The sequence below is a fragment of the Myotis nattereri genome, assembly GCF_964212035.1.
Source record: "Myotis nattereri genome assembly, chromosome: 4".
NCBI lineage: Eukaryota > Metazoa > Chordata > Mammalia > Chiroptera > Vespertilionidae > Myotis > Myotis nattereri.
Genome location: NC_138079.1, coordinates 49058126 through 49085198, shown reverse-complemented (window position 1 = coordinate 49085198; position 27073 = coordinate 49058126). Strand labels below are relative to the sequence as shown.

Sequence of the window (27073 nt, the reverse complement as noted above, 5' to 3'; positions counted from 1 at the left end):
GACATGGTGTCCTGGTAGGCGGGCCAGTATGCCGAGGAGCTCGTAATTCTTTTGGCTAGAAATCTTGGACAGGAATACGGTTCCTAACAGCGGAGTTTACGCGGTGGCGGTGCGCTCCGAGGTCTTTCGAGTTATCCGGGAAGCAGGGGGCTGGGCTGTGAATATCCTAGCGGTGTGGGTACTGACCTTTTCCACAGTCATTGGTGCAGACTTTCAAAGAGCTGGACACTGGGGTCTCTGAAGTTAACCACCGTTTGCGCAAACTGCTCAGTTCAGGCTAAAGATACCTGATGCGCCCTCATTGTGGGACAGAGCTTCTCTTGCGTTGATTGTTTAATGACGGCCAATTAATGAAGCTACTGTCCGCCTTCAGGGCAGGGGGGCCTCCTCTCAGGCCACGCCCTGGGTACCTCCGGAGTCGCCATCGATAGCACCCAGGTGGCAGGCGCTGGGCGGAAGTGAGGGTTCCGGGAGGCCCGGCTGCAGGTGCCTTCCCTGCGGGTAGGGAGGCTGAGGGGCCCCCCAGGAAGCCCACCCCCGCCTGAAGCAGGGCGGGGTGCCCCATGTTTCCTGAGAGGACTCTGGGACCTGGAAACCGGGCCTGTGATGTTTCCCATCCCCAAGGTACCGGGAAGCCACCTGAGGCTCCCTCTCCAAGACCCAGTCCCCAGCGCTCCCCCACCCCCAGGCGCAGGCGCCGCCCTCCAGCCCCACATTCGTTCCTCTCCCCCTTGGCCGCCAGCGCGGAGCCCGCGCCAGCCCGCACAGGTGTCAGCCTGGGCCGCATTATGTCATGGACTTGGCAGCCCCGCTCTTGCCAAACAGAAGTAAGGAGGGTGAGGTCTCTCTCTCCCGTCTTTTCTTTTTTCTTTTCCTTTTTTGTTGACTACACCTGGTGTCAGGTGTACTTGATCCGCAGCAGCAGGTGTTTCCTTTGGCCGGAAAAGACCGAGTGGAAAGGCGGCCCAGGTCCCAGTGGTCCCCGAGAGGGGCCTTCGGCAGGCTGGCTCTGGGGTGAGCCCCCAGCTCCCCTCCCGGAGCCGCTCACCTGAGGTCGCCAGCAGCAGCTCACGTGGCCTGAAGTCCAGGCGCAAGTGGAGTGAGGGGTTGTCTCTCTCTCTCTCTCTCTCTCTCTCTCTCTCTCTCTCTCTCTCTCTCTCCTGACCAAAGTCCCTGTGGTAGACACTATGGGGTTCCACCCATGACTATTGTCTTTATTAGCCTACCGGTTCCCTGAGAATGTGGATAAGTGTGAGCTAGGGCGCAAAATTCGGGGATTCTAGGGAAAATGCCTTCATCTCGATGGCTTTGCCTGAGAGCTGCATCGGGGGCGCCGATCTCTTAAAAATCAACCAAAGGGAGAGCTAGTCAGGGACCCTTTCTAAGGTGCAAAACCACAGGACTCTTGCCCAATTAGAATGAAAACCATTTTACCAATTTTGGCAAGCTGTGGAAGGGTGTTACACATACTGTCAGCCTCCATTTTATTAGGAAAAAAAAAAAAAGAAGAAGAAGAAGAAGAAGGGAAAAAAAAGGAATGGTGACATTTCCCTCTCCAAACTTTCAGTTTACCTGTGAGCACCTTCCTGGCATTTGATGCTAAGGGCTGGTTTGAACCCTTAGAGACCAGAGGAAAGGTTTGAGCCTTCCTGGGCCAAATGCTTAACTCTGGGGAGTGGCTGAATGTTAAACGATAAAACAGGGAATCATGTTTAAGTGACGAACTCGAAGGCTAAATCTGAATCCCCGTCCCCAAAAGACGAATGGATTTCATTAAAGGGCATACGAAGGCTAAAAGCAAAGCCTTACAGAGTTAGGACAGTAACTGGGAAGACAGTCGTCAGGGGCTGGGTGTTCAAGTGGTTATTGACAGGAGGTTTGGGCAGGTATCCAACTCCTTATTTCAGACTGATAAATGCAACTGAACACTCACACTTGTAAAAAGACTTGAGTTGCAACTCCACAAATAAAAACTTGTCTTTCCCTGTTTCTGAACTATTTTTTAATGTATTATATCCTGAATGGGAGAATAAAAAACACTTAGTACTAAAAAAAAAAAAAAAAAACAAGTCTTTCTCTGGAGGAGCTCCCACTACAGAGGTAAGGCTGCCAGGTAAAGCTGGAAGACCCTTTACTCTGATAATTACATGACCCCAAAGTGCTCCTGGACCTCTGTGTTAAATGTAGCACAACCCTAGTAATGACTACCTATAAATTAGATATTTTAAAATCTTGTAAATGATAAGCAGGGAGAAGAGTAATGTCTGCAGAGGAATTTTTTAAAATTTGAACTAGCTCCAGTAAGTATGTCATGGTCGAAACTGTTTAGTAGTGAATTCTTGCTCTCCTTGGTGCAGAAGCCACTAATTGTTGTCACTGGGGCTCTCAACAAAAAGAACCCGGATGCAGTACCTCTTACCCGTACCCCATGAGTTTCTTCCTGATCCCATTTGCTGGATCTCATCTGCCAGCTGAAGTCCTGTAGTGATCTGGGTAGGTACCAGCCCTCCAGCCCTGACATGCAGCCGTCTGTTCCTGGGTGGAACTTGGAGATACAATTACATTTTTATGCCAAAAGGACAAAATGGTTTTGCCCAGAATCTGGTTGTGCTTTCAAGTTACCAGCCCTGCCTAATCACGTGGTGCTTAAAAGACTAATAACCTAAAAGCAAACTCCTCAGTGTGGTCACCACTGAATCAGATTAGATTTGAGAGGTTTTCTTGAGTCCCCATGCAGTGGTTCTCAACCTTCCTAATGCCGGGACCCTTTAATACAGTTCCTCATGTTGTGGTGACCCCCAACCATAAAATTATTTTTGTTGCTACTTCATAACTGCAATGTTGCTACTGTTATGAATCGTCATGTAAATATCTGATATGCAGGATGTATTTTCATTGTTTGCGACCCACAGGTTGAGAACCGCTGCAAGGGTCCCAAACCTGGGAAAGGGGCAGGCCAGGCAGTTGTCGTTAGGGCATCAGCATCCAGTTGTGTCTAAATAAAGCCGTTGGGGGCATCTTGCTACTAAGGAAGATAATATCTCTGAGATTTAGATGATTTAAAAGAAATTTAATTTATAAACTTGGCTGTTTAAAATATAAAGAAGAAAAGTTTTGCAAACTGCCAAGCCCTACTTAAATACAACCGAACATTTCTTTGGTCCTCTTCTACCTTTCTTTTACCGTAATTGTTCTGTGCCTTAAAACTGTACCTTGTGCAGCCCTCCCTTCCCCCAGCGAACCCAACTCCAAGGCCACATGAAAAGCAAACACTGGCTAACAATTTCAAAGACAGAGGCAATTCTCTAAAATGGTATTCAATAAGCAAAGAAATTAATTATTAAGCAATTGTTAAATAATAAAAAAATGAATTCTCTCTCCATCATGCCATTGTACGATAGCCTGAACATTGCTCTTATACAAATACCCATTTCTAAGCATGTGGCTGACCCACGGTGGGTGGTTCTCTCAGCCTCAGAAATGGAGCCTCGAACCCCACCCATGCTGTAGAACCGCGCATGGATGTGAGCACAGTGTGAGCTCCTGGCACAGCCACCACAGTGCAGGCTGGCCTGGGGTTCTGTGTGCTTCCTATGTCCTCTCCTCTCACCGCTCTCCAGAAGAATTTTTAAAACTCCGCTAAAGATTAGTAAAATGTTGTCCTCATTTAATAGATTGCCCACCAGCTCGTTTTTGCTGAAAGAAAGTATTTTTTCTTTTTTTGTCTAAGATGAACAATTTTAAAGAACAACTTCTTTCGTTACACTTTTCTTCAAAACTATGGCGGGTACAAACTAGCAACATTTTATCATCCTTGTTCTGGAACAAGTTTCGGCAGGTCATCGGGTTCTAAATCATGCCCAGTGTGCTAACTTAATGTTCAGAGATTTTTTATGTGCCACAGGATAGTTCTAAAACTCTATGGCAATGATAATCCCTTAACTAAATACACAGACGCATTTTTCACTAAACCATCTAGTGGTTTCACTGGAGTGGGAGAAGGATGGTCATCGTGACATCATCACTATTATTTAAATTAAACTGCTATGGGAGATATAATTGTTAATAAAAGCCATCTTCTCCCCACCCCTCCAGGTTCCCGCCCCCCAGCATTTTATGACCTGCCATCACCTTAAATGTAAACAGAATTATGTTGATCCTGGTAGCCTATTGTATAACTATAGTGTCAAATCTACAGCTCAGCATGGGAATGCAGAGGAAAATTACCATATTTAAGGGAAAGTTGTTTGAAAATATACATATTTATTAGTTTAGGGTGCTGGTGTTCAAACTTTTTCTCTTTATAAGTGTGTGTGTGTGTGTGTGTGTGTGTGTGTGTGAAAACACAGATAATTCTATAAACGCGAGTGCACACTTTCAGCAGTACATTAAAAGCTGCCACGTAAGCATTCCATGGGGCTGGCTTAATAGTACATTCAGCAGAGGACCAATGGGCCGTCTAGGTGGGAAAGTATGCTCCTGTTTTTAAAGTCCCATCACTGGATGAATCGGTTTTGTGCCAGTCTGAGACTTCACCTGTACCCTTCATAGATGCTCTTGTCCAAGAAAACCATCTTAACCACGTTTGGTTCCTGACCATTGCTATAATGCCGCCCCCTTCCTTCTCTGTAAGGACTCTTCGTTTTTAAGCCTATTTGTGTATTTAATAATAATAAACAATCCTTGATGTACAGAAACTCAGGTGAACTGATCCCAGCCCCGCCCTGACCCTCACTAAGAACTGATCTGAAATATTGGGTGTGCTCGGACTTGCTTGTCAGTTTCAAGCTGCAGGAGACCGAAGCGACTTTTTCGGGATTTCGCCTTTTTCTCTAGCCCGGAGCATGCGACTCTCTCTCTCTCTCTCTCTCTCTCTCTCTCTCTCTCTCTCTCTCTCTCTCTCTCTCATATTAAGGAAGGAAGGAAGGAGGGAAGGAAAGAAGGGAGGGAGGGAGGGAGGGAGGAGAGAGAGAGAGAAGAAATCAAGAAAGGAAGAAAGAAATCAAGAAAGGAAGAAAGAAATCAAGAAAGGAAGAAAGAAATCAAGAAAGGCTGAGGGGGTGCCCCAAATGCGAGCACAGCGGGCCGGGCGGGGAAGACGCCCTGGAGGCGCCCGCAGGTGGGCGGCCGTGGCCGCGGGGAAGGTGCGCGGGAAACGTGCGGGCTGCCGCCCGTCGGAGACGCGGGCGAGGATGGCCAGGCGCCCCGGACGGAAATCAAAGTTCTGTGGAGCCTGGAGCCCCTCGACTGCCACCCTGTGCGGCGGAGGAGAGCGGAGCTCCGGCGTGGGGCCCGGGGCGGCCGGACAGGAGCTCCTGAGGGGGTCCCGCGGCGCTTTTGTGCGGCCCCGCCTCGGCGGCCCCGATCTGACGCAAGGCTCCCCCGAGAGGCTGGGGGCGTCTCACTGCCGCCGGGTAGGGAGCAATTTATTCCTCGTCGATCCATCCCAGCTCATCTTCGGTTACTCCACCCTACCCCTCCCAGCCCTCCTCCTCCTCCTCCTCCTCCCCCTCCCCCTCCTCCTCCCCCTCCCCCTCTCCCTCCTCCCCCTGCCCCTCTACCTAGCCTTCAGTACCTCAGATTCTCCACCTCCCCTTCCTCCTCCATCCCCCTTCTATTTCTCTCTCCTCCTCTCTTTCCTCCCTCCCACCTCCCTTCCCTCTTCCTCTCCCCTCCCTCTCTCCTCTGAATAAGCAAGCTTTTGCTTCTAAAAGTCACAAGCAATGAGAGAGAGAGAGAGAGAGAGAGAGAGAGAGAGAGAGAGAGAGAGAGAGAGAGGAGCCTGCCGAGAGGAGCGGCAGACAGGAGGGAAATCTGGCACAACGGCTGGGAGACAACCCTTGCCGCTGCTGGGCCACCATTTGCCAGGGCCTCGCTCGAGGTAAGTCCTCTGGGGACAGGGGAGCCCCTTCCCGGCAGGGTCCAGCCCCGCCCCGACCGCAGGCCCCAGCGGTGAGCACCATCACCTGGGGCTAAAATACTGAGGGGGGGCGGGGAGGGGGTCAGGACGGAGAGCCGGGCGCGGGTGGGGGTGCTGTGCGCCTGGGAGGTGGGACCCGCGCGCTGGCCCTGGGGTTCTCCGTGCATCCTGCTAGGGTTCCAAGCGACTACAGGGGTTTCCAGCTACCCAATCGCCCCAGCTCCTCGTCCCGCAATTCTATTTTATACGCCCTGGTGCAGATGAGACCCTGCTCGATCGTGAAGTGGCCATTTGCGCCCAGCTCAAACCTTGGAAATGGAAAGTTGGGCAAGGTGGGGGCTTCCTAGCTCTGCGGTTCCCTAGAACCTAAACTGGGAATCCGCAGGAAATGGACAGTTTTCCTTTAAAGAAATTTACCTTTAACGAAAATGTGTATGTATTCAAAAAGATTATTGGATTACTGTGTCTGATCAGCTGCTGATGACCTACCAATAAGCATTTTAAACACACGCGCGGCACACACACACACACACACGCACACGCACACGCCAGGGTCTATGTGCAGTGGGGAAGGCCGTCATAAGGAACCAAGAATTCAGAGTCGCGAGGGCTTTTAAATGTGTAAAAGCTTTGTATGTGTCCTCCGTGTGTACCGAGAACAGAGGGAGGGGATGGAGGGAGCGCGCAGTGGGCTCGGCCCTTTCTCTGTGCCTGTGTGTTTCGTGTGTTGTCAGCTGGCTCAGGTTTCTAAGCGCTGAACGCTGCCAGGGGCGGGGGCCGGCAGCCACCATCCACCTCGGCACCCTAGTGGTGAAACAGGACTCATTTGTTGGGTGCAGAGTGGTGACGACCTAGAAGAGACTGAGTGTGGTTAGGTGGGCCCCCTGCTATCCATTACACCTGCCGCAGATGGCTCCAGTGGTAGAATGGTTTTGTTTGTGGGAATCAAGAAGGGAGGAGGGGGAGGCTAGAGCCTCGCCCCACTATTAGGAAGTAGCATAAAGAACCAGGGACGTCAAAGAAGCCATGTTCCTACATCAAAAGCAATAATGTTGCCAACGTCCATGAGTGAACCTGGGACATGTTATTGACCTTGGTGCTGACCCCAATGGATGACATAGCAGAATTTTAGGATACTATTTTTTTCAAATGAATTTTTGATGAAACGCCTACTCCTACACCACACACACACACACACACACACACACACACACACACACACCTAACACCAATAAGATGCACACAGGTGTCCTTGGAGCTCTGCTCTCTGAAACCAAACCTCTTTGAGCCCTTGTGCATTTCACTACAATTGAAAAAGGGGCCACTCCCGATGTAGGAACCCTTCCGCCTTTCCCAAGCAATGTATGCAAGCTACCATACACACAAGTATACCCAGCCCAGATTAGCATCTAGGTGGGATTTATCAGGGTTTCCAATGTATCCATTTCATTTTTACATGGAGTGATGTGCCTTTCTGATCAATATGCCCATCCTTGCAACCCTTCCTTCGTGCTCCTCAACCAGGAGGAAAGGAGGACACACACTTACACAAACACACACCCTCCCAGGCATGCCCACAGGGAGGGCAGGTGTAACAAAGGAACAGTCTAAGGACAGTTTAGCCTGTCTTCATGCCTCAATTTTCTTGCTAAACAAGAGGAATTAAAAGAGAACTATATCAAGGAAGACCTAAATAGATGGAGAAGCCTTGTCTCCACCCTTACTTCACAAATACTTCACAACAACTATGGATTTTCCTCCTGGAATAAGAATCAATTTCACTGGCCCAACTTTTGTTCTAAATCAAAAAACATTCCTGTAATTAAGCTTTAATATGCTTATGCTTTGGGAGTGTTTGGAAATACAGAGAAATTCCATCTATTTGACACTTCAATTCTATTTTTCTATTTATTTAGTGTCAAATCAATAATTTTAGAGTCAATAAAATCAAAGAATATCAAGCAACAATGAGAACCCATTCTAGCTAAGATTTTCAAGCCACAAATAAACCCCATGCTTTCCAAGAATGGAAAACATTCAAGCCCTGCATTTTTCAAGGTGCTTTCAATACCCAAAGACACCTCTGAAGTGGCTTTGGTTGATGGTTGCTTGCTGTGTGCCCAGTGCAATTATTTTTCTGTGAGAACTTCTGTTTTGCAAGGAGAAAGTTGACTTTGATATGCATTAGGGTGCAGGATTCATTGAGCGATATGCCATTAGCATATAGCACTATTTATTCATTATTAGTAATACAGGTTTACTCATACATCATGCAAACTGCTAAGGGCCTGCTCTGGGATGTGAATTCATATGTTACCAGAACACATTTGTAAAGACATGCTGGAAAAAAGAAAAATAAAATACTTGCAAAACTGAGTTGAGAAACAGGCTTCAGGAGCCCTTTAAGGATTTAACTAAAAAAAAAGGAAAGACTTGATCTAAAACCCGAAGTTAGAGACACTAAGGGATTCCACTTTCATGTAAACAAAACAAAATTAGCAAAACTTTTGCAACTGTAGAGAATGCAGACAAAAATGGGACCCTTACCAGACGCCCTCCCCCCTTTTTCCTCACTACACTTTAGATTCTTGTTCCAACCAATATCTAAAGCTAAGAAAAATAATTTCCAAGATGAACTGGAACTTTCAATGAAACGTCTGTTTTTTTAATTCTAGGTTTATAATGAGTAATATTTTAAATGGGGAAAATCTCAAGATTCAAATTAGTTCAGATACTCCAGTTTTTCTAGGAAAAGAAATGTATTTTAATATTCAATCAAGTCAGCACCCAATCACATTCAATCACGTTTCTTAGGCCCAGGTGCGCCTCAGAACCTCACATGGGAAATGGAGGCATCTGGGCGACCGGGACGGCTGGGATCCCTGCTTCCCCCGCCCATCGCTGGGACCACCTACATCTCCTTTTCATATGAAATGGCTGTTTGCAAGAACATATGGATAAAGTAAATCTGTAAGACACGAATGGGCTACTTCCCATCCTCATCCATGGGAGATTTTCTTCGGGCTCCCCATCCCTTGGCACCTTCTTTCCACCTTTCCCACCCAAAGCATCTACAATGACATTTAGCGGGATCTATATGTACCCTTAGGTTTCAAACATTTCACCACCGCCTAAAATTTGCCTCTACTTCCGGTGTAGTTAAGGTCATCATTCTTGAAGGACTTGTATACATGTATATAAGCCAAACCAATGGACACGGACAACGGGGGGATGGGAGCACGAGTTTGTGTGTGGGGGGGAGGTTGGGGGTTAAAGGGGGGGATGAGGACACATTTGTAATTCCTTAACTAATAATAAAAAAAAAAAACAAAAAACAAAACAAAAAAAAAAAAAAAAAAGAAAAGCTACCAACTCTCAGTCCCTGGCGGCGGTGAGAGCGCGCTCACGGTGCCGGATTCCGGCGAGCTGGAGGGCTCGGCCGGTCCGCGTGCCTGGCCAGCCACTGCGTGTGCGTCTGTGTCCTTAGCGCGCGTATTTCCCCTCTGAAGGGAGAATAATAAGCTCTCCTTGGTTCCCAATCTGTAAAGATATCATCTTTAGTCGGAACGGCAACAGGGGTGGTGGAGAAGAGGCGTGGGTCATGAGCCCGAAGAGGTCAGGTTTTCTCATCGAACCAGGAGGAGGCGGCCAGTCGCGTCTGCGGGTCCCTCTGGTTCCCCAGAAGGAAGATCCGCGGGCTGGAGGGCGTGTGTGCCCTCCCGAGCCTCGGTCCCCTCCTACAGGCCCCCGAGGGTCTCCAGAAGCAGAGGCTGTGCCTGTCCTGCAGCCTCCCAAATCCACGCAGCGGGGCGCCCCCAGCCCAAGGCCGCCTCGACGGCCCCGACGCGGTGCCCGCGCGGCCAGTAGGTGTCGCTGTTCCCCTGCTGGCCGGAGCCGGGAGCCCCGCGCTGGCCCCCGGTGGCTCCCGGTCTTCCTCGCCTGGCGGGCTCACAGACCCACCGGAGCTCCCGGGAGGGCCGCTGCCCCCGGGACTGTCCCTTGCTCACCTGGCCAGGTCCGCAGCAACACTGGCCGGCCTCGGGGAGAGAAAGCAGAGAGGCGTCTGTTGGGGCGTAACACGGAGCCCCGACGGAAGCATTTGGAAGCCACCAGCCCTCTCTCCTTCCTCTGCTCTTCAGGTGCTGTGGTCAGCGACCCGGCCTGGGAGCATCCTAGTGAAATCCCAAGTCGGGGGGTTTCCCCCGGACTCCACACTGACTTTAAATTGTAAATAAGAGGTTGAAATCCCAGCTTCGTGGGAGCCAGCCACATAAGGATTAATTTCAATTTCTTGTCGACGAGAGAGAGAGAGAGAGAGAGAGAGAGAGAGAGAGAGAGAGAGAGAGAGGAGAGAAGGGAGTGAGGGAAAACAGAAAGAAAGAAAGAAAGAAAGAAAGAAAGAAAGAAAGAAAGAAAGAAAGAAAGAAAGAAAGGGAGGGAGAGAGAGAGGGAGGGAGAGAGAGAGAAAGAATGGAAGGGAGGGAGGGAGGAGGGAGGAGGAGGGAGGGGGAGAGAGAGACAGAGAGAAGAAAGAAAGAAAGAAAGAAAGAAAGAAAGAAAGAAAGAAAGAAAGAAAGAAAGAAAAGCCAGGGCAGGGCCTGGCCACAAGCCTGAGCTGCGTACCATCTTGCACACTATTCTGCAGGCAAAAATGCCGTAAAGGCGACGGTCCCCTCCCCCAGCCCAGAAGGAGTCAGTATTTGGATGCGGTTGTCTTCCCCCAAACAGTGCTTGCCAAGTATGATTCCCCTTCGGAAACCTAGCGGGTCGCAGGTCCCCGGACTTTGCGCGGAGGCTCCTGCGCCCTTCCCTGGACCCGGCTCCCTGCCCTAGCTCGCGGTGCCGCGGGAGAGATTATTAATCAGAAGCGCTCTTTTTGTGTGTGTCTCCAAAGGAGGAGGTTTGGCTGGTGAATGCCGAGAGGGACATTCACAACGCGTACATCCCATAGGTGGCTGGAGATTGTATTATGATTTTGATTGTTTTGTGCAGGGAAATCACTGCTGCGATTTGAAGATGGGGTGGGGGTGGGGGGCCACATTGAAAACCTTAAATTCAGAACCTCGAGTTACTGAAAGAGTTAGTTTGCAAAATGCAACTAGCTATGCATTCAAACTAACGTTTAAATTTATATTTTCAGTTAAAATGTGGGGAGATTTTGCTGTAAATTCTTAATAAGACCCACGCTTTTATCTGTAATTTTTTTTTGTAAACACAACCAATTCGTGAAGAAAATGTAACAATCAATTATCAAAGAGGAAGGAAGAAAAATTCTTAAAGTCCAAAACACTTCGGATCACTTCTTCCTGAGTCTGGGCCTGGCTCTCACGATGTCGGAGTGCAAGGCCGGGCGGGTGCCTGGGTCTTCAAGGCGAGCCTTGAATTTTTAACGTGAGCGGGCCAACATCATCCTTAAATGTCATGCCTTTTGCTATGTTTCATGAAATTGGCTCCTTTCCGTTAAACCCTATATCTGCTATACAATTGTCAGTAATTATTTCTGATTGAGACAGCAAATTAATCATTCGTTGACGTGGGTGGGGGGAGAAAACACGTGCCTAATTGGAGGTTGTGAAGTTCAGTGAAGTGGTATTTTTAGCTTGTAAAGCCCCAATTCATATATTTGGATCTCTCTCCCCCTCCCATCGTTTCCCTATTTTGTTTCTCTCTTTTACACAATCCCCCGGGCTCCTTTCTCCCTCTTTCTTCACATTCCTCAGCCTGTCTTCCTTTCCTCTCCCCTTCTCTGCACCCCCCGCCCCCCAGCAGCGCCTCCCTTCTTTCCTCTCCGCTCTCCTCTTCTTCCCCCCTCCTCCTCTCCCCCCCCTTTCTGTGTGTATGTATCTCTCTGCCCCCACCCATTTATTGTCTGATCCTATCAATCAAGTTAATATAAAAGTAGCAAGTGGGAGACCCACCACCCTCTCTCCGGAGCGCCCGGGGCACTTTGGTGAGGCAGCCGCTGCCAGGTGACCGGCGGGAGCGGTGGCCCTCGGTGCGGGGCCGCGTTGCTAGCGGAGGAGTTGGGGTCTGCGCGTGGTTTGCGGGGCTTATTCAAACGCCGCCTGCTACTGCCGTGATTCGCAGGGACTGGCCTCCTAGTGGTAATGCGGGGCGGGGTGGGGTGGGGGTGGGAGGGGAGGTACCGAGGGGCGGGAGGGGAGGATGGGGGTGAGGGCGGGGTGGGAGGGGGCTCCGCACCGCGCGCTCCGCTGCCGGGCTGGGACAGAGCACCCGGACCCGCGGCGGCGGCGGCAGCGGCGCTACCCACCCTCCCGCACCGCATCCTCTGAAGCAGCGAGCACAGAGCCACCGGCCCCCAGGGTAAGCCACGCGCGCGCCGGCGATGACGGTGATGGTTCAGACGCTTCAGGTTACTACCATGCGCCGAAAAGGGAGATTAGAAACAGAAAAAGAGATTACAGAGATCAGATATGTGGTGTACCTCTCTGTGTCCCTTGTCACAGGGCGCGCGCTCACACACTCACACACACGCACACACGCGTCTGCACACACATGCATGCACAGACATCCGTACATGCACACATCGCTTGCTACTACCATCTAAATACGTGCGCCGCCACTCTGTGCCCTGCAAAGTGGCCGGTGTGTTCGTCCCAATCCCTGCATAAAGGCAGGCAGGTGTGTGCCAGAATCCAGGCAGGAACGAACCGACACGCACGATTGAATTGCGGCCAAAGTCGAAGAGACATTTAACCTGCCGAATTGTTTCACTCAGGCAGGTGACCCCCAGAAACGGGCAATTCTGCAACCAGTTGTGGGATCTGCAACTATTCATAAGATGTGCTGAAAATGTTCTTTTAGAAAAGATAATCTTGCTATAAATGGCAAGGTAGGAGCAAACCTCAAGGATGAGTATGTCTCCCTTTTTTAATGTTTTACGTGCAGCCATCTGACCACTTCTTATTGGGTGACATACCATATGAGCACTTTGGTGTAAGCTTGGAAAAACTACAGCCAGAGGTAAGGCTGCAAATAGCATGAGAATTAAGGATGTTAAAAATGGATGCTGGATAGTCCAGCATGAAAGATGATATGCAGCTGTAGATTTAAAATGGGGGAATACGTGTGACTATTTATACATGAGAGCCATGGGGGAGGGCTGACTCCTGTCCTGAGTGTCTGTGCAGGTAAGTCATTCATAAGAAAACCAATTACCTGTGCATGTACTTGGATTTGTTTAATTGAATAAGATGCATGAGTGTGTATTTGCTGTTCTTTGTGGATTCAGTATTTTAAAAAATAATAGGTTGGGGGGAATTTTAAAAGTGGATTTGCACGTATATATTTTTCAAAAGCCATTGTGCTGAACTGACATATCACCAGGAAGGAAATCCTACTCTATAAACAAGATTACCATTGCTTGAAATCTAACTGAAGGCCTGTATATTTTAGGGCAGATCAATTGGCTTAAGGTAGCCAACTGTTTGGTTTATTTGTTTTCATTTCACAGTCAGGAATTAAGGACACTTTGCAATCAAGGGAATGTGCCTTGTTCCCAGACATACTAAGATAAAAGGAAACTCGGTAAATTTTGAATGCAGCAGATAAGGTGCAACACACAACATGGGTGAAAATGTCTTCCTTGCAAAAGGATGTCCACTGCCATGCCTACACATGTTAAAGTAGATTGTTTTGTTTTGCAATAAGAAATGCTAGAAAGCAATAGGGCAGTCGTGAAGGCAGCACTTTTCAGTAAATCAGCACAAAAATTCTTGAGAAATCTTGGGAGCCACTTCCCTTCATACATACATTATTTCAAATGCACTGGCCCAAACTGTGTTATGGTTAATAGGAAGTTAATTAGACAATCAAACTTTGAGCCCTGAGCAATGGACATTACATTACAGTCCATCAAGGAGGTAGGTCAGGAAAGGAAAAAAAAAAGTGTCTTTTCTTTTGTGACCAAACCAGGAGGTTGTACAGCTGGCATTACATACATGACAGATGTGCATATTTGGAGCCTTAAATAAACAGAAGCAGGGAGGCAACTGTGCATATTTATCTAGCAAGAGACAGCAGCATACACTCGCCAAAAAATAGACGGAAAGGAACAAGAGAAATAGATAGACATAATAAGATAGCAAAACAGGAGGGGGTAGAATGAGTAAAACGATACAATCTGAACTCCCCCCCCCAATTAAAAAATGCAAATATATCTTTACATATGCATCAGTATTAAAAATAATATACGCTGGAACCAACAGGAGCAGGAGGAGGAGGTGGAGGAATAGAGGTGGAGGAGGAGGGGAGGAGGAGGAGGAGGAGGAGGAGGAGGAGGAGGAGGAGGAGGAGGAAAGAATGGAGGCGCCGCGGAGCCCTGATTATGCATGGGCTGGAGCTGCCTCCTCTAACCTGTTCTTCTCCGAGCCGGGCAGCCGGCGGTCCTCAGCCGCCCACAGAACAGGAACCGAAACAACCGTTCCCGAAGGCTACAGCATTTATTTTTCTCTTTTGGGGGTTTTGGCGGTTGTTTCATGGGCTCGCCAACTGGCCCCTTTAATTAAAAGCTTCAATAAAAGGCGATCGCGCCAGGAATGCACCGGCTCCTCTTCGCGCAGGATTTGCATATTTTTTTAATGCCCTAATTTCCTTGATGTATGTAAATGTAGCCGGACGTAGAGGGAGACGGGGAGCTGACGTCAATGGACGTGACCTCGCAGCTAAACCTTGAACGTGAAGCCGGGATGGGGGAAAACACGGAGCGGCAGCCGATGGAACCCGCTCGTGCGGGCGTTGGCAGCGGCGCTGGCCGAGCCCAGGCCCGAGGGGACCGGGGGGATCCGCGCCAACCCCGGGGGAGGACAGGCCTCCGCCTTCTTCCTCCACCTCCGGCCTCCGGCCCCGCCAGCCCTCCGGCCGCACACGCGGGCTCTTGTCCTGCACCTCCAGCCCCGCCAAATACGTGTCCTTTTGCTTCCCTCCGAAAAACAACATGCCCCAAACCACAAACCAAATCGAACCCCAACATGCTTTAGACCAATGCTCGGGTAGCTTATCAGAAAGAAGACAGGATGGAACATGATTTTTTTTTTTTTTTGCTTTTTTCCACAAGAAGAGGAGGGAGAAACCTCAGACAACAGCAAATCATTCCTAAAACACGATAAGCTACACGTGTGTCCAGTAGGGAGAGGTAAATCGCCCCGGCGACTGGTGGGGGGCTGCTCGTTTCGGTACCTGTTTACCTGTTCGATCAGGAAGCGCGTTGGCTTCATTAACAGCCATGCCGTTGGCGTGCGTTTTAATGAGGTGGGGATGTCGTGTGTGCGTGTGTCTGTCTGTGAGTGTGTCTGTGAGTGTGTCTGTGAGTGTGTGAGTGTGTGTGTGAGTGTGTGTGTGAGTGTGTGTGTGTGTGTGTGCGTGTGTGGCGCTGCGAGCAGATGGGAGAGATCGGTGCCTCTGCACGGCGGCCTCGGGGACTTATCCGCAGGACACGCAGGCCGGACAGAGCTCCGTGGCTGGCGATCGGTCCCCCCGTTTGACAGGGGCGGCGGCGGTCGGAGGAGGCTCTCTGGAGCCGCTCGGCCCTCCCGATGACATTGTCTGGGGCGGGGTCTGGAGGTGCGAGCCCTTCCGTGGCCGCAGCCCCGGGCGCCGCCCGCCGGGTTTAGCCGGTGCGCGTTCCGCCGGGCGCTCTGCAGCCTCGGCGGGGAGGTAGCGGCTCGGGTGACGCAGCGGGGAGGCCTTCAGACCCCCCGCCCCCACCCGGCTCCGCCTCGGCCCAGCTCGCCGGCCTGTGCGTGTCCGCGCGCGAGGCAGGGGCTGCGGCCAGTCTCCGCGCACATCTGCTTCCGCCCCTGCTCCCACCCTCTCCCAGGCCGCCAAGACGGGCTCCTCGGCCTCCTCTGGGCCCGGGCCGGGCCGAGCCGGGGATGCAGGGCAAGGCCACGGCTGGCAAGGAAGGGGCGCCGGAGGCCGCGGTCTCGGTTCCTCCCAGTCCTGCCCTTGGCCGCCAAGGCTGCCGTGTCTTGGTTCCACCTCGCAGCCATAGCTTTGTTTTCCTGCCACGCTCGTGGCCACTGAGCCCCACGCCGGCGAGGGGAGCGTGTGCGGGTGCGCGGGGCGGGAGGCGGGCGGCGGGCGGGGGCCCTCCCGCCGAGGACACGCCTGGCTCTGTGTCCTCCGGCTGCATTTGGCGGGAAAGCTGGGGGCCGCCAGACTCCTGTTACTGCAGCCCAGCCCCCCCCCCCCCGCCCCCGCCATAGGCATCATTTACATACGGGCCAGTTGCCTGAATTTTTGCAGCCCCCCTTCCGCCTGCGGCCGCACACGCGCAGGCTCGGAGCTGGAGCCCGCGCGCGCACACCCCGGTGCCCCGGCCGCGGCTGGCCCGGCGCTCAGACAGGCCCCGGGGTGCGAGCCGCCCGCGGCAAGAGGGATGCCTGCACCCTCCTTCTCGCGCTAACACCCCGCACAGTCCTCCCGACCGAGTTCCAGGAAGCCCACCTTCCCCGCAAGATCCTCACCCTTCTCCCCCTGCACACCCCACTCACACCCTCCCGCAGCTCTCTGCCTCTGTCCCTGCAACACACACACACACACACACACACACACACACACACACACACACACGCTCTTTCTAACCTCTCAAATAGATAATCCCCCATGGCGCGTCCCCGGTACCTTTTGAATAGCTCCGGAGTTTAAAGAGTAAAAAATCCTTATAATGTATTGCTTGCCATTAGCAAAACACGTTTAATGACGACAACAAAAAGAAGGGGAGGCCTGAGTAAGGGGACTTGAACCAAAAGACCTTTCTTAAAAAAAAAAGTCTTCAAGTCAAAAGGTCATTCTCCAAGTTTGTAAATAAAATACCAAAAGGAGACCTTTAAAAAGAAATAGAGGAAAGAAGGAAGGAAGGAAGGAAGGAAGGAAGGAAGGAAGGAAGGAAGGAAGGAAGAAAAGATCCACAAGTTTCACAAAATGGTGCATTGGAAAAACAAGACAGGGCTATTGAGAGAGAGAGAGAGGGAGAGAGGAGAGAGAGAGAGAGAGAGAGAGAGAGAGAGAGAGAGAGGGAGAGAGAGAGAGGGAGAGAGAGAGAGAGACACTAAAGGAATCAAGAGAGAAAAACTGGAGGAAAAAAGAAAAAGAGGGAGAAGAAAATAAAAGGTAGAAAAGGCGAAAGAAGTTTCCAAAGAAATGAGTGCTTTGCGTTCTACAATAGGAAAATGTAGCCATTGCCCTCCTTCAGACGAGACAGTTCTAATTTGTTCCGTCTGTCAGGAGGGGACTGTGAGAGGTTTGGGTGCAAATTCATTATCTCTGGCAACGCAGGACGTAGTGTGGGGACTGAAAAAGACCGTGGCAATGGATGAACAATAGGGCTTCAGTTCATCAGTAACAAAAGCAGTGGGGAAATCGGTTGAGTTTCAGAGCACGTCCTCCTCGGCAGAGGGGGCTGGACTAGACCTTGGACGGCCCCCCCAAAAACTTGCCGAGCCTCGCACACACCACTTCACTCTCCACTCCGAGGCTCAGGGAGCAAGTGCCTGGCGCTGGGGGGCGGGGAGGGCGGGGGGGGGGGGAGAGAGTTGGCTTTTTTTCTTCCTTCGTCTTTTTCGCCCTTCTCTCCACCCCCCCCCCCCCCAGAAGGGAATGTCCGTTTAAACTATTTTAGACCCAATCAAGCAAGAATCACCATGTGGAATTGAGCGGCAGTTTTAAACGTGCTAAGGAGAGGGGTGACCTGAATTTTTTTTCTTTTTTTTTTCTTTTGAGATGCGGAAAAGAGCCTGTTTGTGTACTGCGGCCGCTCTGTGACTGGATCTTGTCTTCTGGCCCGCGCTTCGGTTCCTGCCCAGCGGGACTGGGGGGCAGCAGTGCCCAGCGCGGGGAGAGCAAGTGAGTATCCCGGCGGCCCGCAGGCGGCCGCTCAGCCGGCGGCGGGGGCCCGTCGCTGCCCGCCGCGGCCCCGCGCCCGGTCTCCTCTCCGCGAGCCGGTGCCCGCTGAATCCTGCTCCGGGTCGCGCCCTGGTTTGCTTCAGCTAATGATTGTGTGTCTCAGATATTAAACCTGTTGATGTCATGAGTTGTCTAAGTCAGGACTGTTAATTATCCAGCAGCCTGACCGCCTTTTGCAGAGAGAAACCAGGAGCATTTCGTGCTGGAAAAGGGAATTTTGTATGTAATTTTGTGTTGGTGGAGGTGGGACTTTTCCCTCTTAACCCTAGAGCCACATACGGTTATATTTTGCGTTCCTGAATTCAGCAGGATTCGCACTTGGAATAATTATTTTAACCCCCTCAAAGTTGCAATTACCTGGCAACGAGGAGAGGGTTTGATTGGATTTCGGTGGAAACTTATACACAGTAGCTAACTAGTCCTGGTGGGTTTCTACTTCCTTCTTTGCGTTTTGGATTCTGGGAGGCAAGAAGCCGCTTTACAGGGTCATCCCAAGTTAAGATGCATCAAGATGCAACCATCACGGTGTGACTGGAGCTTGGAATGCCAGCGGAACCTGGGTTTTGCGGTTTGCGTGGAATCCAGACTCCGCGGAGAGAGGCAAGACCTTCCTTCCGGGGCCTGGATTTATCTGAAGGAACCCGGGCAGTGGGAACCCAGGCGATGCATTTGCTTTGGAGATGGTGGCGTTTTCTCTTGCAAAGGTGTCCGCAGTGCTGGCATGGACGACTGTCTCGAGGGGTCAGGGCAGCAGTGAGATGGATCCGAAGTTAGACCGGAGGCCTGTCAAGTCACGGCCACTGCGGGGGGCTCTGTGGGACCAGTGGCGGGCTTGGGCCCACAACAGTGGGGTCGGCTCTGGTTTCCTCCCTCTCCTCATGCCCACCTCTGCCCGCCACCCTCCTTCTGCACCTGGATGCCAGTCATCAGGGCGCTGTCTCGGGAAAGAAGCCCCCATAGTCAGGATTATTGAACCAGTGCAGTACTTTCATTTTGCAAAACCAATAGCCCCACCCCGCCACTCCAAAATAACAATAAGCATTTAAAAATCATAAGAGAAAAGCAAGCTATTTTCAGGAGTGTAACACTTCTTGAATATATTGAGACATGGGGGATGGGGGAAGGGAATAAGGAAATCCACCACTTTACAGCAATCAGGTTTTACATTATTCATTGATTTAGTGGAGGAAATAGCCAATCAGGAGCCATAGATATGAATGCACATCTCACCGTGCTGTTGCCTTACAGTAAACTATTTGCATCTTTCTAATGGATTGGATATTTATCCAGGGATTCCCATTGTTTGAAAGGTTTGGAAATTTAGTTCCTTAAACATTTAGAAAATACGACTTTGTTCCAGTCTTAATATTCTTGCATGGAAGAACTCTCCCTCCTCTTTTGTATGGCAGATTACAGTGTTCAAATCCCTAGTATTTTTTGAGAGTCCCTCTTCCCTCCAAGCTAAAAATAAAATAAAAGAAGAAAGAAAAAATTAATTTTCGAACACCTCCAGATTCTGCATATTTTGCATTCCCATTATCATGCATGTCTCCATTTAAATGCAAATTAGCATATTTAACTCTGTAGGTGCTGAAGCCCAGCATACATTGTATTGGGGTTTTCTGGAATCTCTTGTCATTTTAAGGAATCATTGTAATTGCAGTACTTTAAATGAAGCCAAATTTAGACATGCTTATGTATATATTAAAACTATGATAATTTGTTTTCTTGACTGTTTTTCAGATGACTCTACAAAGAAGTATAAAATGAATAGACATCCCACCAACCAAAGGTAATTTTAAAATTTACATTTGACAAAATTAAAGTGATGTATAAAATATTATTTATTGGGTAGCAAGCCTGCAGTGTATTGCATATCTCCCAGTTCATGCAATAGATACAATTCCAGAAAAATTCAAGTCTCCATATATGCAATTGTCTCCACCCCCCCCCCAGCCTTTGTATATTACATATCAAAGATAATGTAAATATAACCTGTAACTTCCTATAAAAAAGGAATTTGGGACACAGAAGAAATAATAGGATACTTTTATTAGAAAGCAAGCCAGTCAAGTACCTTGCCTGAACTATACAAATCACTGTAAATTAAATGGCTTTATGCAGAAAATGATAGTCTTGACTATATTAGTAGACTGTGTTTTATATGCATGAGAATCATACAAACTCAATATTAAAAAGGATTTTGGTGATAGGCCAATTCTTCATATATTCTGCAGTAATCTGAATAGGATTCATAGAGGTGTTCTAAATATTAGTTCCAAACCTGATGAATTTTCATTTACGGAATAGCATAGTTCTGATCCAAATATGTGGAAAATCATAAATTTTCGCTTTTAACTTAAGCAGAGATTGTTTATTCCAAAGAAAACCAGGATGTTTCCATTCATGTTTCAGCCATCTGGAGACCTGTAAAAAGATTAGAAAACAAGCATGACAATCACGTCCTAATCTACTGGCCATTAATGGGAATTTATTAGAGAAGGAGCATGCAAGCCATTTGAATTCAGTATATTCTTCAATATGCAGATTTCAAAATGGGTATTCTGTAGCTCAGCTAAATAGCTTTTGGAAAAGCAAACATATCTGGAATAAGAACATGTAAGTGTTAATAACTGCTCCTAACAATGTATGGTAGACATTGCTAGGAATCTTTAGAGCACAGTTGTTTCAACTTGTCTCATATACATTTCAATATGTCCTTGAAATGTGTATGATAAACTATGATACGAACCTTGGCAATTATCAAAATGATAAGGTACTCAGTGTTAAATCTTGTTATATATCTTTTATGTTTTCATACTTTGAAAGATGATGGTTGAGGTAAAATATTTAATTGGCTGTTTGGTTAATGTACAGACTGGCCATAATCATTATGTTGACTATTTTCACTTTTCGGGCTCTCATAATGAATCTATGTTACATATATGAGGCATGGAGGCCAGTCCTAGAGTCGTTTGATATTACTATGTGGTATTGCCTTAAAAGATGCTATTTTAAGACAGTATCTTTTGTAGCTTCTAATTGTAGAAGCATCTCAAATGTTTAGTGTCTTGGTTTTCATGATAGTTAATTGGGTTCTAAAATGCATTTAATTGTTAAATGTGGGAATATAGCAACATTAATTTGCAAATTCACACAAATATGGGGGTGATATACACAGACATACATGCATTTATGCATCAGATCTCTTTATTTTCACCAACATCCTTCCAAGACATATATAGAGCAAAAAGATATTCTAAAAATAACTGGCATTTCCTGGGGTTTTTACTTAAGGAATTGAATTCATCTAATTGTATGCTTGTTCTATGTAGTACATGCCAATTCACTAATGATTCTGTTTCTAGGTCTTGGAAAGCAAGGCCAAAATAATTTCAATCTTCCAAGGCAGCAAAGCTCATTAGGATTTTACATAATGTCAGAAGTGACATGAACACATACCTCAGTGATATGTTCAATTTTTATCCAGTAGTTTATGTTGTGACCTCTTAGTTCAAGAAGGAACAGTAACTCTATAGGAGTATATTTCTCTGAATTAGTTTGTAGTTTGATATATATATATATATATATATATATATATATATATATATCTCACAATGCAGCCATTTCTTATTGTACTTCCTGGACCAGAATTTGATAAGAAAAATAGATAAGTGATTTTCACAGTGTAGTATTTTTTTCAATAATCAGGACAAGAATGCTCACCAAAAAGTAAATTAATACAAAAATTAGGGAAAAATCGGCATTTGTGTTACTAAATCATATCTTTAATTGGTAGAATGTTGTTGTTTGTACTCTTGATTGGGGGCTTTTCTTAGCAATTCTGATTTTCTTTACTTGTCAGTCATTTCTATAGAATTTACATATGTATGCTGTATGTAATTTGGTAAGCATATTCCACTCATGTCTTAAATGAATAAATTCCTGAATCAATGAAAAAGTGTATTTCAATTCTGAAAGTATTTTAGTGATTGGGGAAAATAGTTAACCTATAGAAATGAGAGTATTGCGATAAACTAGTGATGTGTGAAATGAATATGGAGATTTATGACATACGATTGTAGCATATATTTTAAAGAATAGTAATACCACCAAACATAACTCGTCATTTTGAGAAACAGTCCATCAAACTTACCCATTGTGAATATACATCTTATATGGACTGCACCTTAGATATTCCGTTGAGGGGCATCTGTTAGAACTGTACATATTATAGATGCATTAGACATAGATTACTCATTATGAAGAAGAGAAAAGAAGAGAGCTCTCATAAGTGGTCATATTTACACTTTGAAAAGTCCTAAGAAAAGGTATGAGGCTAATTAATTAATAAAATATTCCCCCTCGAGATACAAAAAAGGTGGGGGTGGGGAAGAGGAAAGGGTTCTGCTCTTAACATGCAGGTATCTTACGTTTTCTTCACTGAAGTAACATTTCTTTTTTCATAATTTCATAAGGGAGCCTAGTATATTTTGACCTTCTGTATAAAAGTTGATGTTTGAAACTATAGACAAAGGCTCAACATTTATTGCAGTAGAGTTGTGTACTACATTAGAAACTATTGCTGCAGTGTTTACCTGTTCTTCATTCTAAGGCACACACCCTATAGAGAGTTATTTTATAAAAATTGGGATGAAGTTGGCTTGCTTAGAGCATTCATTTTGAACTTACAGAACAAACACTACCCTATCACCATGGTACATAAATACAAAACATGCCTGAGCTGTGAGAGCCATTAAAAACACACCACCAGAGCAAACTGTCAATACAATCACACATAGACTCACTGCCTAATACAGAGCTGATTCCCAGCCCCAGAAAGCAAGGCCCTGCTTTAAGCAATAGCAAAGTGCCTTCCATCTGTCTGCCCATGCAATCTGCCATAAGAGAAATTCAGGCAAAGACGTTCCCCAGATCTGAAATGCTTTTATCTGTCCTCAGAGAGAGATTTCTTCCAGTCTTTGGATATTAGAGCGATCTACACTAGCACGGAGGAGGTAAAAGGCCGCGGGTTGCTTTTCCAGGAGCAGGCGGTAGTGCTAACGGAAGAGATGTTGCTTGAGAAAATAGGGCTTGTTGCAATGCTGCCGCTGCTGCTGCTGCCTCTGCCGCTGCTCGGGCAGCAGGCCTGGGGCAGTCGGCTGATCACTGATGCATATCAATAACCATGTACTTGAGATTTCTCATGACATCATCATTACCTTGGTCTCCAGCGGTCTCGAACCTTTGACCTTGCCGGGCTGGTCCACATTTTGGCAGTGAAAGCCCTTCCAATGATGGCCCTTTTCTCCTTCTTTCAGACCGGGGGCAGCAGCACGCCAGCAAGACGGCATCTTCTCTTTCCCAGCCTAGAAGCCCTGAGAAATCGAGGATCTTCCCCCTAAAACACACACACACAAGATATTGCAATCAAGCTGCCACCGCTTGGTAAAAAGCTCATGGTGCTTACCCCAAAAGGATCAGGAGCAGATCTTTGAATCAGCTGTCACTTCTATAGAATGGGATGTGTTTTTTTATTTTTTATTATTTTTTTTTTCTCCTTCCTCCTTAACCTGCGCTGGAAATTGCTGTTGGCTTCCTACGTCTCTGTAGAGCGAGGCTAAGGAGTCTTGCGTGAGAATGAAGCAATTTACAATGCAAATAGAGGCCTCCGAAGGGACGGATGCTGCTGCTCACTCGTAACCGCTTGCTGCACCTTAATAGCTGGTTTTATTTTCTGATATTAATAGATGAATTGTTGGCTGACGCTGCCGGAGATTACTTGCTGAAAGGGGGAAAAAAAGTTCGGAATAAACTTTCAAAGCAACAGATCTCGTTTGGATGTTTTAGCCGCGCACACACAAACAGAAACCAGGTCATATTTACATGCAAGGAGGAATCTGAGCGCGGCGAGTGTCCTGGAGGACTACTGCTCTTCGGTGCTGCCAGAAAGACCGGGATGTGGAGCCTGGCCCGCGGAAGACAGGCATGTGAGGGAAGCGAGTTGTTATCTTTGGTTATCTAGCTGTATGAGTGTATTGGTCTTCATAAAGCTAGATAACCGAAAGTAAAAACTCCTTCAAGATCGCCGGGGAGCGTGTGAGAATGAAAGACTACAACCAAGAGACAGTAAAAACCAGAAAGGTCAGGAATATTTATTGAATCTAACTTTGTTTTCGTTTTTGTTTTCCTTATGAGTAAAGGTGGGATTAGAGGAAATTAAGGGGCACACATATGCCAAAATATGAAGGTGCCAGGTCCTTTGAGAGGGGTTGTTAATAAGGAGAATTGTATAGTGCTAATGAGGTAAGAGGCATGTACAGTTTGTCCTACTTCAAGGCAAAAGTTTAAATATGAGTTATTTTTTCTTTCTTAGAAAGCTGCTGTAGAGGTGACTGGTACCCAGTTAAAAAAACGATTTCATATTATGTAGACTGAGGCTGTTCTCTTCTGAGGCCCCCTCCTCTGAAAAAATTTAAGATTATGCTTGGAAACTACATGTATTTGGGGTTTATATCTGATCATATGAAATTGGACTTTCAGCAGAGTTTATACTGGAAGGTTAATGATTTATGTCTACTGAGGATATAGAGCTAGTAGGGAAAATGCAAAAAAAAAAAAAAAAGCAAAGGCTGATTTTTATTCTTCTATTCAAAATACAAGGACAGATGCTTCTCTGTTCCAAGAGGGTTTCCTTGAGGAAGCTACTGAAGCAGAAAGACATGATGGAGACGAGATCGCCTCCCCTCTTGTCAAAGTGTTAAAAAAATGTTCTGTCTTACTCTGCGCCTAGCATTGGAAATGAAAGTGACATTTACGCCACAACCCACGTGTGCGCCTCCTCTCTTTTTGTTTAAGGATGATCAGGTCTATCCAGGAAACAGCTCTGGCATCCCAAACTGAAATAATTAGGACGTATATAGACCTGACAAAAATGGAAAGGGGGTGGGGAATCTGAGGGTCTGTCTTGCCTAATTGATTCGGCTAAACGGAACGCAGGAGATGTGAACGGCAGGACGCTCGGATTCCCACGCTCGGGGGGCAAGTGGTAAAGCGGGCACTGCAGCCTATGACAGACAGCCCTGTTGGGGGGGAGGGGTATAAAAAAAAAACATCAAGTGCACACCATACTCATCTCCATCGCTTAAAAAAGTAGAGGCATTTCCCACCCACAGCCATCTGCAGCCTCCCAAATGGCAGCACCAACTGGTCTGTTGCTGCTGCATACTGTCTGTTTCTGTTAATTTTATAACCACTGTTTAAACTGGCCACAATTAAGTTTGGCTCCCTTCTTTGGTTGAGGTTTCCAATATTTAAGGAAAGCTTGTAGAAAGCAGTCCCAAGAAAGCTCCATTGCTGCCTGCCCTTCATGTCAAATTCTCAGTTCATACTTTTGGTCTTGTGACCACCTTTGGGCTTTTGCTTTGGGTCAGTTATATTTGAAAATCTCTCTCTCTATATATATATCAGACATTATCATCACTTCATCAGATTGTTTACTTCTTATATAATATATCTAGAAACTTGGCTGAATTGTGCTAGTAGACACATTGGCATGAAAACTATAAAATCATCAACCTGTAGAAAGTTAATCACTGACAATATGATAAAAGTTTGTTCTGGTGTAGTCTCAGCCATTTTTATTTAATCTAAAAGTGATTATGCTTAGCAGAAACTTTGGTTCTCTGAAGGTCCCTATAGTAGTATTTTTCAAAAATGTCCTCAATTTTCCCACATGTCACCAAGCAAACATTTGTATAGGCATTTAAACATAAATACAAACATTCAATAAGAAAATGCCCAAACTGGCCTGTTATCTTCCACGTGGCCTAGATTACTGACAATCCTCAATCCCAACTATGCAATATTTCTTCAAAAGCATTCCACTTGCCTTTGTAGCTTCAACTCCTTTTAAGACTTCAAACTGGAGAAGCCTGTAAAAACCATTGATAGTTTCAGTTAGAAACTCTGGGAGACTTTATTAAGGTAAATTCTCAATTTGGCTTTGGAACACGTGCCAAAGTTTTATTACTGTGGTGACTGTCGAGAAGACCCTTGTTTATTTACATTTGAAGCACTGTTTGTGCAAACAACCTTTCATTGTTAAGTGCCTGTATTCCTTTCATTTACTTCATGTCCAGGGGTGCTATTTACCTAGACCCATTGTCTACTACAATTAACATTTACATTACAAAGTGTGTGGTTTTCTTTCTCAAGGAGGTTCAATTAAGGCAATAAGATGTTTGCTGGGGAGACCTATTGTTTACTGAAAGCACTCAATGGAGTCAAATTACTGAAGCTTCTGCCTACATCTTGGTCTTTCATGTAAATATGTTAAATATAACATTTAAGTAAAATAAACGATATTATGATTATGTGTTTGCCATTGTCATATCAAACTTGCTTTGTATCATACTAATGTTACATGACTTATCGATCAATAAAAATGCATTTCAATGTTATTATTTTCATTTTATTTTTTGCTGTTTCACTGCTCTTGCTGCAACATGTCCCAAGTTTTCTTTTTTCTATTACACATCAAACTTTTGACATTTTGTTTTATTTCTGTGTGTTTAAGAGAGGTACTGTATCTGAGCATAGGTCTGAAGGGTGTCTTGAGGTAGTATCTACAATGACCTTATAATAAGGTGATATGTCTTTGAAATCTGAAATATTCCAAAGGCATGCACATTTAAGTCAAAAGAAGTGTAAATATCAGTTAAGTAGTTCGTTGAAAGCTAGTTTTAACATTGGCAGAAACTGGATCAAGTTTATTTAGCATACCACTGCATTGTAAAACAGTTGGAGTGAAGTTGCAGGTTGCGTGAGTATGCATGTTAACTAGTGGGAACCGAGCACAGTCTTTGTGAAAGGGGAGCAGCAGATTGCTTGTGCAAGGCCAATGTTAAAAAGGCAGCTGAATTTAACACCATCTGGAAGAAAAGATCCCTTCACGACTTTCTCACACCGTCAGACAAAACTAGTGTCTCTTGTTCCGAGCCCTTGTCTATGCAACCATACAATACTGAGTCATTATACTTTTGCTGAGAGAAAATTTGAGAACACAATATGGGTAACCAGTGAATGACCAAGTTTCATTGTGCCCGCTTAAGTCGATTGAAATCTACGTCTAGAGCTATGAATGGTGGTATTGTTTTCCTCACCAGGGCTGTACTAAATGTCAGCACAGTGTAAAGAAAAACTTGAAGTCTGCAAATAACTTACCAG

The 27073-nt window shown here is 46.9% G+C and overlaps 1 long non-coding RNA gene across 1 annotated transcript in view; it reads right to left on the bottom strand.

Annotated features, from left to right (window-relative positions):
- LOC308517724 overlaps nt 1-14555 on the bottom strand; it is a 56477-nt gene extending 41922 nt beyond the window's left edge. The window contains exon 1 of the long non-coding RNA XR_013995869.1: nt 14297-14555. This is a non-coding gene — a long non-coding RNA (uncharacterized lncRNA). The remainder of the gene's footprint in view (nt 1-14296) is intronic.
- Nucleotides 14556-27073: the final 12518 nt, after the last annotated feature.